The sequence below is a fragment of the Mesitornis unicolor genome, unplaced genomic scaffold (genome assembly GCF_000695765.1).
Source record: "Mesitornis unicolor isolate BGI_N332 unplaced genomic scaffold, ASM69576v1 scaffold959, whole genome shotgun sequence".
Lineage (NCBI taxonomy): Eukaryota > Metazoa > Chordata > Aves > Mesitornithiformes > Mesitornithidae > Mesitornis > Mesitornis unicolor.
The window spans coordinates 47,043-55,081 of record NW_010207783.1 but is presented as its reverse complement, the minus strand read 5'-3'; the positions used below and the strand labels follow the sequence as shown (position 1 = coordinate 55,081).

The 8,039-nt window shown below is 50.8% G+C and overlaps 1 protein-coding gene across 1 annotated transcript in view; it reads left to right on the top strand.

Moving 5' to 3' along the window:
- The first annotated feature begins 680 nt into the window (after positions 1 to 680).
- B3GAT1 (beta-1,3-glucuronyltransferase 1) overlaps positions 681 to 8,039 on the top strand; it is a 29,729-nt gene continuing 22,370 nt past the window's right edge. The window contains exon 1 of the mRNA XM_010192232.1: positions 681 to 752. The gene's annotated coding sequence lies outside the window, so the exon portion shown is untranslated. The remainder of the gene's footprint in view (positions 753 to 8,039) is intronic.

Below are 8,039 nucleotides of genomic sequence, written 5' to 3'. Positions count from 1 at the left end.
TCTTTCCCTTTGCCTGCTGAGCTGGGAGAGCGTCTCCCTTCGCCTGCGGCTGCAAACTCAGTGGGTGATGCCATGGAGTGAGGAGAGCAGGAACCAATTCCTTAAGGGGCCATCTCAGAGCCTTCCTTGGCTTTTCCTCCCATCGCAGGGAGAAGTGCCCCTGCCAAAGTGGAATAAATTGGTACAGACCATTAGCAGCGCAGGTCTTCCTCTGGTGAGGGGGAGGGAAGGGGCTGTCGGCACTGCTCTGGATACAAAGCAGCCAGCCGCTCTCTGGCTCCTTCCTCCCGCACCCTGTTGGCCTCCTCCTCCTCCTCCTCCTCCCTGTTTGCACGCTCCCTCCCTCCTTCCCTCCCTCCCTCTTTCACTCTCTTTCTCTCCCTTAACGCCACGCTGCAGACAGGCAGACCTGGGGAGCCGGAGGTCCACAGAGGCGGTGGAGGAGGAAGGAGCTCTCCGATGCTGTTTCTTTGCGAGTGAAACGGGGAGGCAGAGGGGCAATGAAGAAATGTCTTGGTTGCTGCCTGGATTAAGAAAGAATACGTAAAAAAAAAAACAAACCCAAAAAATCCGGACCAAACAAACGAGGAAAAAGGGAGGAGAGAAGGAGGAGGAGGTTGCTGGGGGGAGCCCGCTCCGGTGGGTGAACAGCCGCTTTGAATCGTGCCTCTGTTCCCAGGGATTAAAGCATGAATGGTAGCAGCTTCCCAGCCACGATGGAGCGAGAAGGCGGTTCAGGCTATGGGAATAAGGTAACTCTTGCCTCTCGCAGGCATTGCATGGCTGAGCTGAGCAGGACAGAGATCCTTTATGCACAGGGCTGGGTGTGTGTGTGTGTCTGTGTGCAGCGGCAGGGAGTGGGAGGAAGCAGGGAAGACTCTCAGAGATTTTTCTACCCCTCCCGGTGTATTTAAAGGATGCAGAATGGGTCCCGGGGGCTGCAGTGCTGGAGAGCACTTTGCCCCCCTTCCTCAGGCTGGGTGCCTGAGGATGCTGAGCTGCTTTGCTGGAGCATGGCTGGGTTATGGGGAAATACGCCTGTGCCTCCCTCCAGGAGCACTGAGCTCCCAGACCTGCACCTGCTCTGGGGCTCCCCTCATGGGCTTGCGTGCAGCTCTGGGTGAAGCTGCATGGGGACTCAATGGCCCTGTGCCCTTCCAGCCGGTGCAGAAAGACAGGAGGGAGGTGAGAGGCAACCAAGAGAGTTGCTTTTCTCTTCTCTTGGTCATCCTCTGCCTTTTCTTCACAGCAGAAAGGGGATGGGGTTTAGGAGGAGGGGGAACTGAAATCTCTTTCATTTGTGCCAGCAGTGGCGAGAGCCAACTTTGAGGCTGCTTACAGGGAAAAGCTTTTGAGTGCTGTCTTTTGGAGGAATTGGAGATGGCTGAGCCATGCTTTGCCATCTGAGGAGTGCTCTCTGTTGTTCTATATTGTGGGAGTGGGTGGGGATGAAAAACAGTGATTATGGGGGAGAAAGTCCATGGTGATCAATGAAGCTGTGCACAAATAATGCTTTCTTGTTCGCTGCTGGGCCTCTCTCTGACTCAATTCCTGGATCCCTGACCCTGAAAGTCCTAATTTCTCTCAGCCAGACCAGAAAGCCCAACTTCAAATAGTGTTTGGAGGTGACTCAGCCCAGATGTTCTTTGGGAAAGCACTGAGGAGGACCTGATGTTTCCAGCTGTGGAGCCCATACACACTTAATCCCAACAAGTGCAGGTCTTGGCTGGGCATCCCTCACTATCTTGGGCAGGATCTTGCTGCTGCAATATCCGTTTGTTCTGTGCTGTCTGTCAGATACCCCCTCCTCCCCTTGCCTTCAGGGGCTTCTTGATGGGTCTTGGCATGGGATTAGGAAGCATTTGCTTTGGTTACTTAGATAATGATGGATCACAGTAGTCCCCACTGAAAGAGACTGGGCAGGCAGTTGCATAGGTCTGTATGCACATGTCTAAATTGTAAGTGAGGTGTCACCAACTTGTGGAAACGAGTGAGGTTGGGTGTTTTTGTGCATACACGTAAATATGAAAGAAGGGCTGGGTAAATGTACAGGGGAGCTTCGAGCCCTTCTTTTGTTTTGTTTTGTGAGTAAACCTTGCTCGTATGAGGAAATTCTCCAAACTCACCAAGATGCATCGTGCTTGCCTTGTTTGCGGAGTTAGTCCTTCTCTATACACGGATCTCCGGTGTGAATGATTGACCAGGATTTGGCAAGGAAGTTACAACGGTTGGGATTCCTTGGGTGGCAAAGCTGGGATTGAAAAAGGTGTGGGAAGATGAATGCACTCAGGGGGAAAAAAGGGAAAAATCTCTTTTTTTCTGTTTGTAGCACCCAACTCTGTTTTCTGTGTCAGCTTCAAAGCATTGAGGAATATGGAAGATGTTCTGTGACAGCAAAGTGAGAGGGCATCAGTAAAAAAAAGGGTAGGAGAGCTTTCCCACTTGTCAGTTGACATCCCAAAGCTTCCTGACCCATCGAAGTGGCTCATAGTGGAAAGTGAATGTGAAGAGAGGACACACAGCCCTGACACGGCACCATGGGGTCAGTGATGCTGTTATCCTGGGGCTTTGTCCTCACCAGGGCAGTGTCTCACAGAGCTGCAGCCAACTACAGCCATGCCTGGATGTGCTCTCTTTCCTCCCTTGACCTGCACTGTTGTTCTGCATCTTTTTGGTGGTGGTTCTGCATCTTTTCGGTTGTTGTTCTCCGTCTTTCTGGTTTTTGCTCTGCAATTGTGTATCTTCCGAGACAAGAGCAGCAGTGAGAGCCTCCAGTGTGCGGGGCCTTGCCACAAACGCTCCCAAACGCTGCTTCTTTCTGGCAAGCAATTGCCAAGAAGTCATCCAGTAACAAAGTGTGGGCACACGCTTGCCCCTCGTGCGAAGCTGCCTGCTCCATGTCAAATTAATGCTTTCTGAAAGGAAAACAGTGCGTCTGCCCTTTTAATCTGTTCCAGCTCCCTCATGTTGCAACAGCAGAAGCCTTGGGAAATGAAAACAATTGTCTTTTAAGGGACACCAGGGCAAATGTTGCAGTTCAGTTTTTAGTGTTTCTTGGAGACTTTGCAGTGCCTTTGCTCTCTCTTGCCCTTGTTCTGTTGCTGCCAGCTCAAAAAAAGAGTTGTGCAAAAGCAGTTTTTTCCTTCTTCAAACAAAACCCGTGGGCAGATTTGGATCCATAGGAAGAGGGGATGTGGTCCTTTCTTGCATTTTGTCTTGCAGGAATGAGCAGTGCCAGAGGCTGCCTGGCTTCCATGACTGCTTTTCATATGGGCTCATCAGCAAGATCTTTGACTTCTGGGGACGCAGCAGGCCTTGGTCAGCATCTTTTTCTGTGGGCAATGCCCTCTGTGGCTGTCTTGCTCTCCACATTTTCTGCAGCCCAACATTTGCATGCAGCAGCCTGGAAAAATCAGGTGTGCTGTAGCTTATCTGGTAGCTTGTCTTTTATACTTTGCCTGTGGAGATCCTGAATCGGTTACCTACCAGAGTGTTGCTTCTCTGGTGGCAAGATCTTTGCCTTCACAACCTAATGAGGGCTTTGCTGAGCGGAGATCACAGGGTGTGGCCCATAATTAATCTTCATATCCTGATCCAGACACGTGGACCACCCCCAAGTGCTCCAAGTAATACAGCGTATTAGTCACTATTGAATAGATCCTCCTACAGTTTTTATTGGGAACTCCACGCCTCCGGGGAAGGAACTGAGGCACTGAGAGACTGAGGAAATAGCTGAGAACAATTCGTGGTGCTAGGGAGCAGATCCCGGTCTCTTGCAGTGCTGATGGCTTTGTCCCACAGGTTTAGCCCGTTTAGTCCTCCTCCTGTTCTTCACCCCTCCATCTGTGGCTATGTTAGTGCCAAGGCACGTTGTTCACAGGCTCCTAAAACGACTCCTGCGCAGCATAGATACCCTACGGGTACCTGCACCGTGCCTGGAGTGCACAACTCTCTTTTCCACCCTGGCCTGTGTCTAGAAGTGTGTGTTCCTCCCCTAGTACAGCTGGGTGCAGATGCACACATAATCTGTGTTCCTCTCGGAGAAATTCCCTGTCCTGCCGGGTACCACAGAGCCTTTAAGCAGGTTGCCAGCTGCAGTGGTACTCAGAAATCCCTCCAGCTATTCTATCCATATGAGCCATGGGGAGCACAACGTGATATGCCTGGCAGTGACAGCAGAATAAATAGGAAATGCTGAAGATCCCCCTCCTGCCTGGATCTGAGCTGTTTTCCTAAAGACAGCACAAGAGCTAAGCTTCTGTACAGCTTCTGTATGAGGCTTCCTGTGCTTCTTGTGCTGTTCTTCAAGAGCAGGTGATGTATTACCTCTCAAAGGCTGTGCTAATGCGTTGGTCAGTGCTGGCCCAGCTCCAGCCTGTGAGCTGCCCTGAAATGCTATTTACTGCTGGTTCCTGAGATGAGGTTTGATGCGCCAGAGTCCTTGGTGCTGTGAACATCTCGTCTCTGCACTGGAGCGTAGCATGTAAGTAAACAAGGTGGACAGAGGAAATACTGCATGCTTGGTGTTGATGGAAGAGTAGCCAGATGCTGACAAGGTGGCTGCCTGTTAATGCAATGTGGAAAGTGGAGTTCAGACTCTCTCCTTCCATTCCTGCGTTGCTCACGCAGCTCCCTGTGGTTATGGGAGTCAGATCTCATGGAAAATGAGACATGCTTCACTTTCTGACAGGAGGCATGGGATTCCTTCAGCTGCCTTGCTTCTTAAATGCCCTAGCACAGTTTCTTCTTCAGATTTGGCACCTGGAAGACAAAAGAAAGCTAATCCAGAAGAAATACCTTGACTCTGCCTCACCTCTCATTCAGCTGGAAAGGGACCAGGAGCAAAGGGATGGATGCTGAGGCTCTGCTCTGGATTTCATGAATGGATAAATGTAGAGATGCAAGCAGGGATTTTGAGGGGATTTGGAAGCCTGCTCCAGGATTTGTCTGGCACGCAAAGCATTTATAATACTTCCAGCATTATCATAACATAATGCCAGCATGATTCGGGGCCCACTCCAGCTCTCAGTCGATAAAATACACAATTCTTATCACCATCAGCAGGGGAAGGATCCCACTTTTGACAAGTTGCAGTTTTGCATAGCCCATACTCTTGTCCTGGTGGCTCAGAGCAGGGCCCAAGATGATGCTTTTGTGTGCTGCTGTGAATGAGTGGGTCTGCTTGCATACGCGTGTGGGTGCTGAGCAAGCTGCACGAGTGACGCTGCCTCCAGCAGCGCCGTGGCCTCTTGCAGAGAAACGCAGTGTGACAGTGGAGTGGGTGCCTGGGTTACCTCGCCCTGGGCTTGTCTATAAATACCGCCGTGGTGCTGAAGAGCTCTGGCTGAACTCCTTTAGATTTCATCTTTTGTTTTTTCCCATCTGTTTGGCTGCTTCTAAACCTAAAGAAGAAATGTGTCCCGATGCATCTCTCTTAACACAGGTGGCCCTGGGAGGGACAGGAGTAAACGTACCAGAGGCTGCATGGGAAGGGAAGCCTAACTTCACTATTTTGTGAGCCCTTGTGTCCCTGCTGTAGCTAGATGACTCTCTGGTACATGAATAACTGCAGGGGCCTGTGACAGCGTGCTGGATAAGTCCCTCTCCTGTGGGCACCACGTCACTTCCCGTGCCCTCCTTGCCCTGCCATCTCTCTGTCCCTGTGGGGAACTGTACCTGCCAGCCCAAGGGAAAGGTTGGAGTGTGCAGGAGGTGAGCAATATTCTGCTGTAGCCATTAACGAGGTACATTAACCAGATGATGAGGGAGCGGCCTGACAGGGTTGTTAACTCCTGTCCCTTACCGTAACGAAGCTGTAAAACCCTCCGGTGGGATCTAAGCGAGAGCAGCGCTGCGCTCTTCTCGGTTGAGTCCAGGCTGAGAAAAGAGCAGCTTTGCAGGAGGAATTTTGTTAGAGACTGGGTGCGGTACCTGGAGCCTATTTTGGCTCATGAATAAGTTGATATTTCTTCTGAATAATAGATGCACATGATGGTTGCTGAGAGGCAGATCTGTGAGTGGGCTGGGTCTCCGAAGGAGGCAGTGAGACATACGGAGTAAGCTGCAGTCCTGCTCTCAACTGGGAGCTTGCTGGATGCTGGGAGCCTGTACAGGGATGGTGCTTGGATGGAAAACCTGCATGAGGCAGAGGAGGTGCCTGTTTGGTCTTTCCGTGTCTCCTACGGTCAGTATATACCACAAATATTTGTAAGGATGCCATTCGTCTGCCTCCATGAGGGGCTTGACGTGAATGTGGGAATGGGAGGAGAACGGTGCTGTGATTAAATCCTAGCAGAGGTTATGGTGGGGGTCAGTGAGCAGTAAGTGTCTCTGCCAGGGCAAGCGGACAGGTTTGGGACAGCAAAAAGCTAGGCTGGAGCCTGAGAGCTGTGGGTTTTTTGGGAGGCAACGGCTGTGCTCAGAGGAGCAGGATGCTTTAAGATGCGGCCTCACGCAGTGGTACTGAGAGGCAGCCTCTTGCTTCCTTGAGAGACAGCTTTCACCTGACTTTCTAGTGGCACGTTTTGCTTCTAATTTGGGAGAGAGAAGTATAAGCTGGCACAAGCCTGCCACCCTTGAAAGGCTGCCAGCCAGTGTATGGCACTCTCTGCCTGCATCCTCCCTCCAGCCTTGGGGAGATGCAGGAATATTCCACCCTTCCCATCCCCAGCTCTTGCAGTCGCTGCAGGGATGCAGTGCCCAGGAAAGGCTGACTTTGGCTGTGTGAGGTGGGGTTGGGTGGACTTTCAAAGGTTTGTTCAGATGGGCTGTGATCCACTTGGATGAGCGGCAGCTGGTTATGGAGATTAGAGCTACAGAAGTCACTACTAATGAATAATTCTTCCAGTGTCTGTCTTATAACAGTGGCACATCCACGAGGCGTGACTCTAACATATTCATTTTCTGAGAGTGTGCAGCTCCTGGAATGACCTTTTGTGAGGCTGTGGAAGTGTTTCTTTCTGTTTGTCACTTAGACGAGCATCGTTTCTGGCACGATTTTCATCAGGAGAACATTGCGAGTGTTAAAATTGGAAGCATTGGAAAGACTGGCTGGAATCTGAGTGGTAAGGGTAGGGGCCAGGGCAACTCTACCTGCTTGGGAAGCTGTTGGTGTGCAAGTGAAGTCTCTGTACGATGTTGGGCTTTTTGGGCAGCAGGAAGGATGCCGACCGATTTGTATGTGCTAGCTTGGCCTGAGCAGTGAAATTCAAAGAGTAAAAGAGACTATGAAGCAATGTGATGAGAGTTCAACTCATTCTTGGGTGGCTGAGTTTGAAGTCACATCTGCCTCAGACAGAGTTAGTTACTCTTTAAGTTATAAGTTACTTTAGCTCTGAAATTCTCCAAGTGCACGCAGCCAGTGTTCAGCCAAGAGTATTGAGAAGGGGACCTGGCAGGCATAACTGTGAATAAAATCACTCAAAGATGAATCCCTTGGCAGCAAGGTGGAGCTGTCTGGATCCTGGAGGTGTAGATGCTATCTCTGTCTCCAGCCTGGCAGACCAGCCTCTGGAAGAAGCAAAAATGGCAATAAAAGGTGCTTTTCCATAAATAAAACTCAAAGGACAGTAGGACAGGGAGCTGCCAATTTCTGTCCATGGCGTTGTGAGGGTACTGGGATTATTGTCACCATGATCATGGGTCGGGAAAACACTGCACACCATGAACCTATTGCTGCTGAATGCTATTGGGGTTTCACACTGGCAGGACACGTGTGTGGAAGGGGTGCTTTGACCTGTGGAGCGTGGGGACCTAAGTTGTCTCCCTGTCCCCTGGCTTGGGGAAATCTGACAGCTATGAAGCCCCTGGTGGCAAAGATTTGTTACAATCCCCTGAAGCTGTCACCCCACACATGCACCTCCTCTCTTCCTCCAATTTATCTTTTAATAACGCTGCCAACATTATTTCTCATCGCTGTCTCGTGCGCTCTCTGCTCTGCCTGGCAGTCCTTTTTGTCTCAACCAGGCATCTCCTACCAGAACGCTCTAATGGGAAGAGACTCTGGCTGCTGAAGTTAATAGCTTATCCGACAGCCTGAG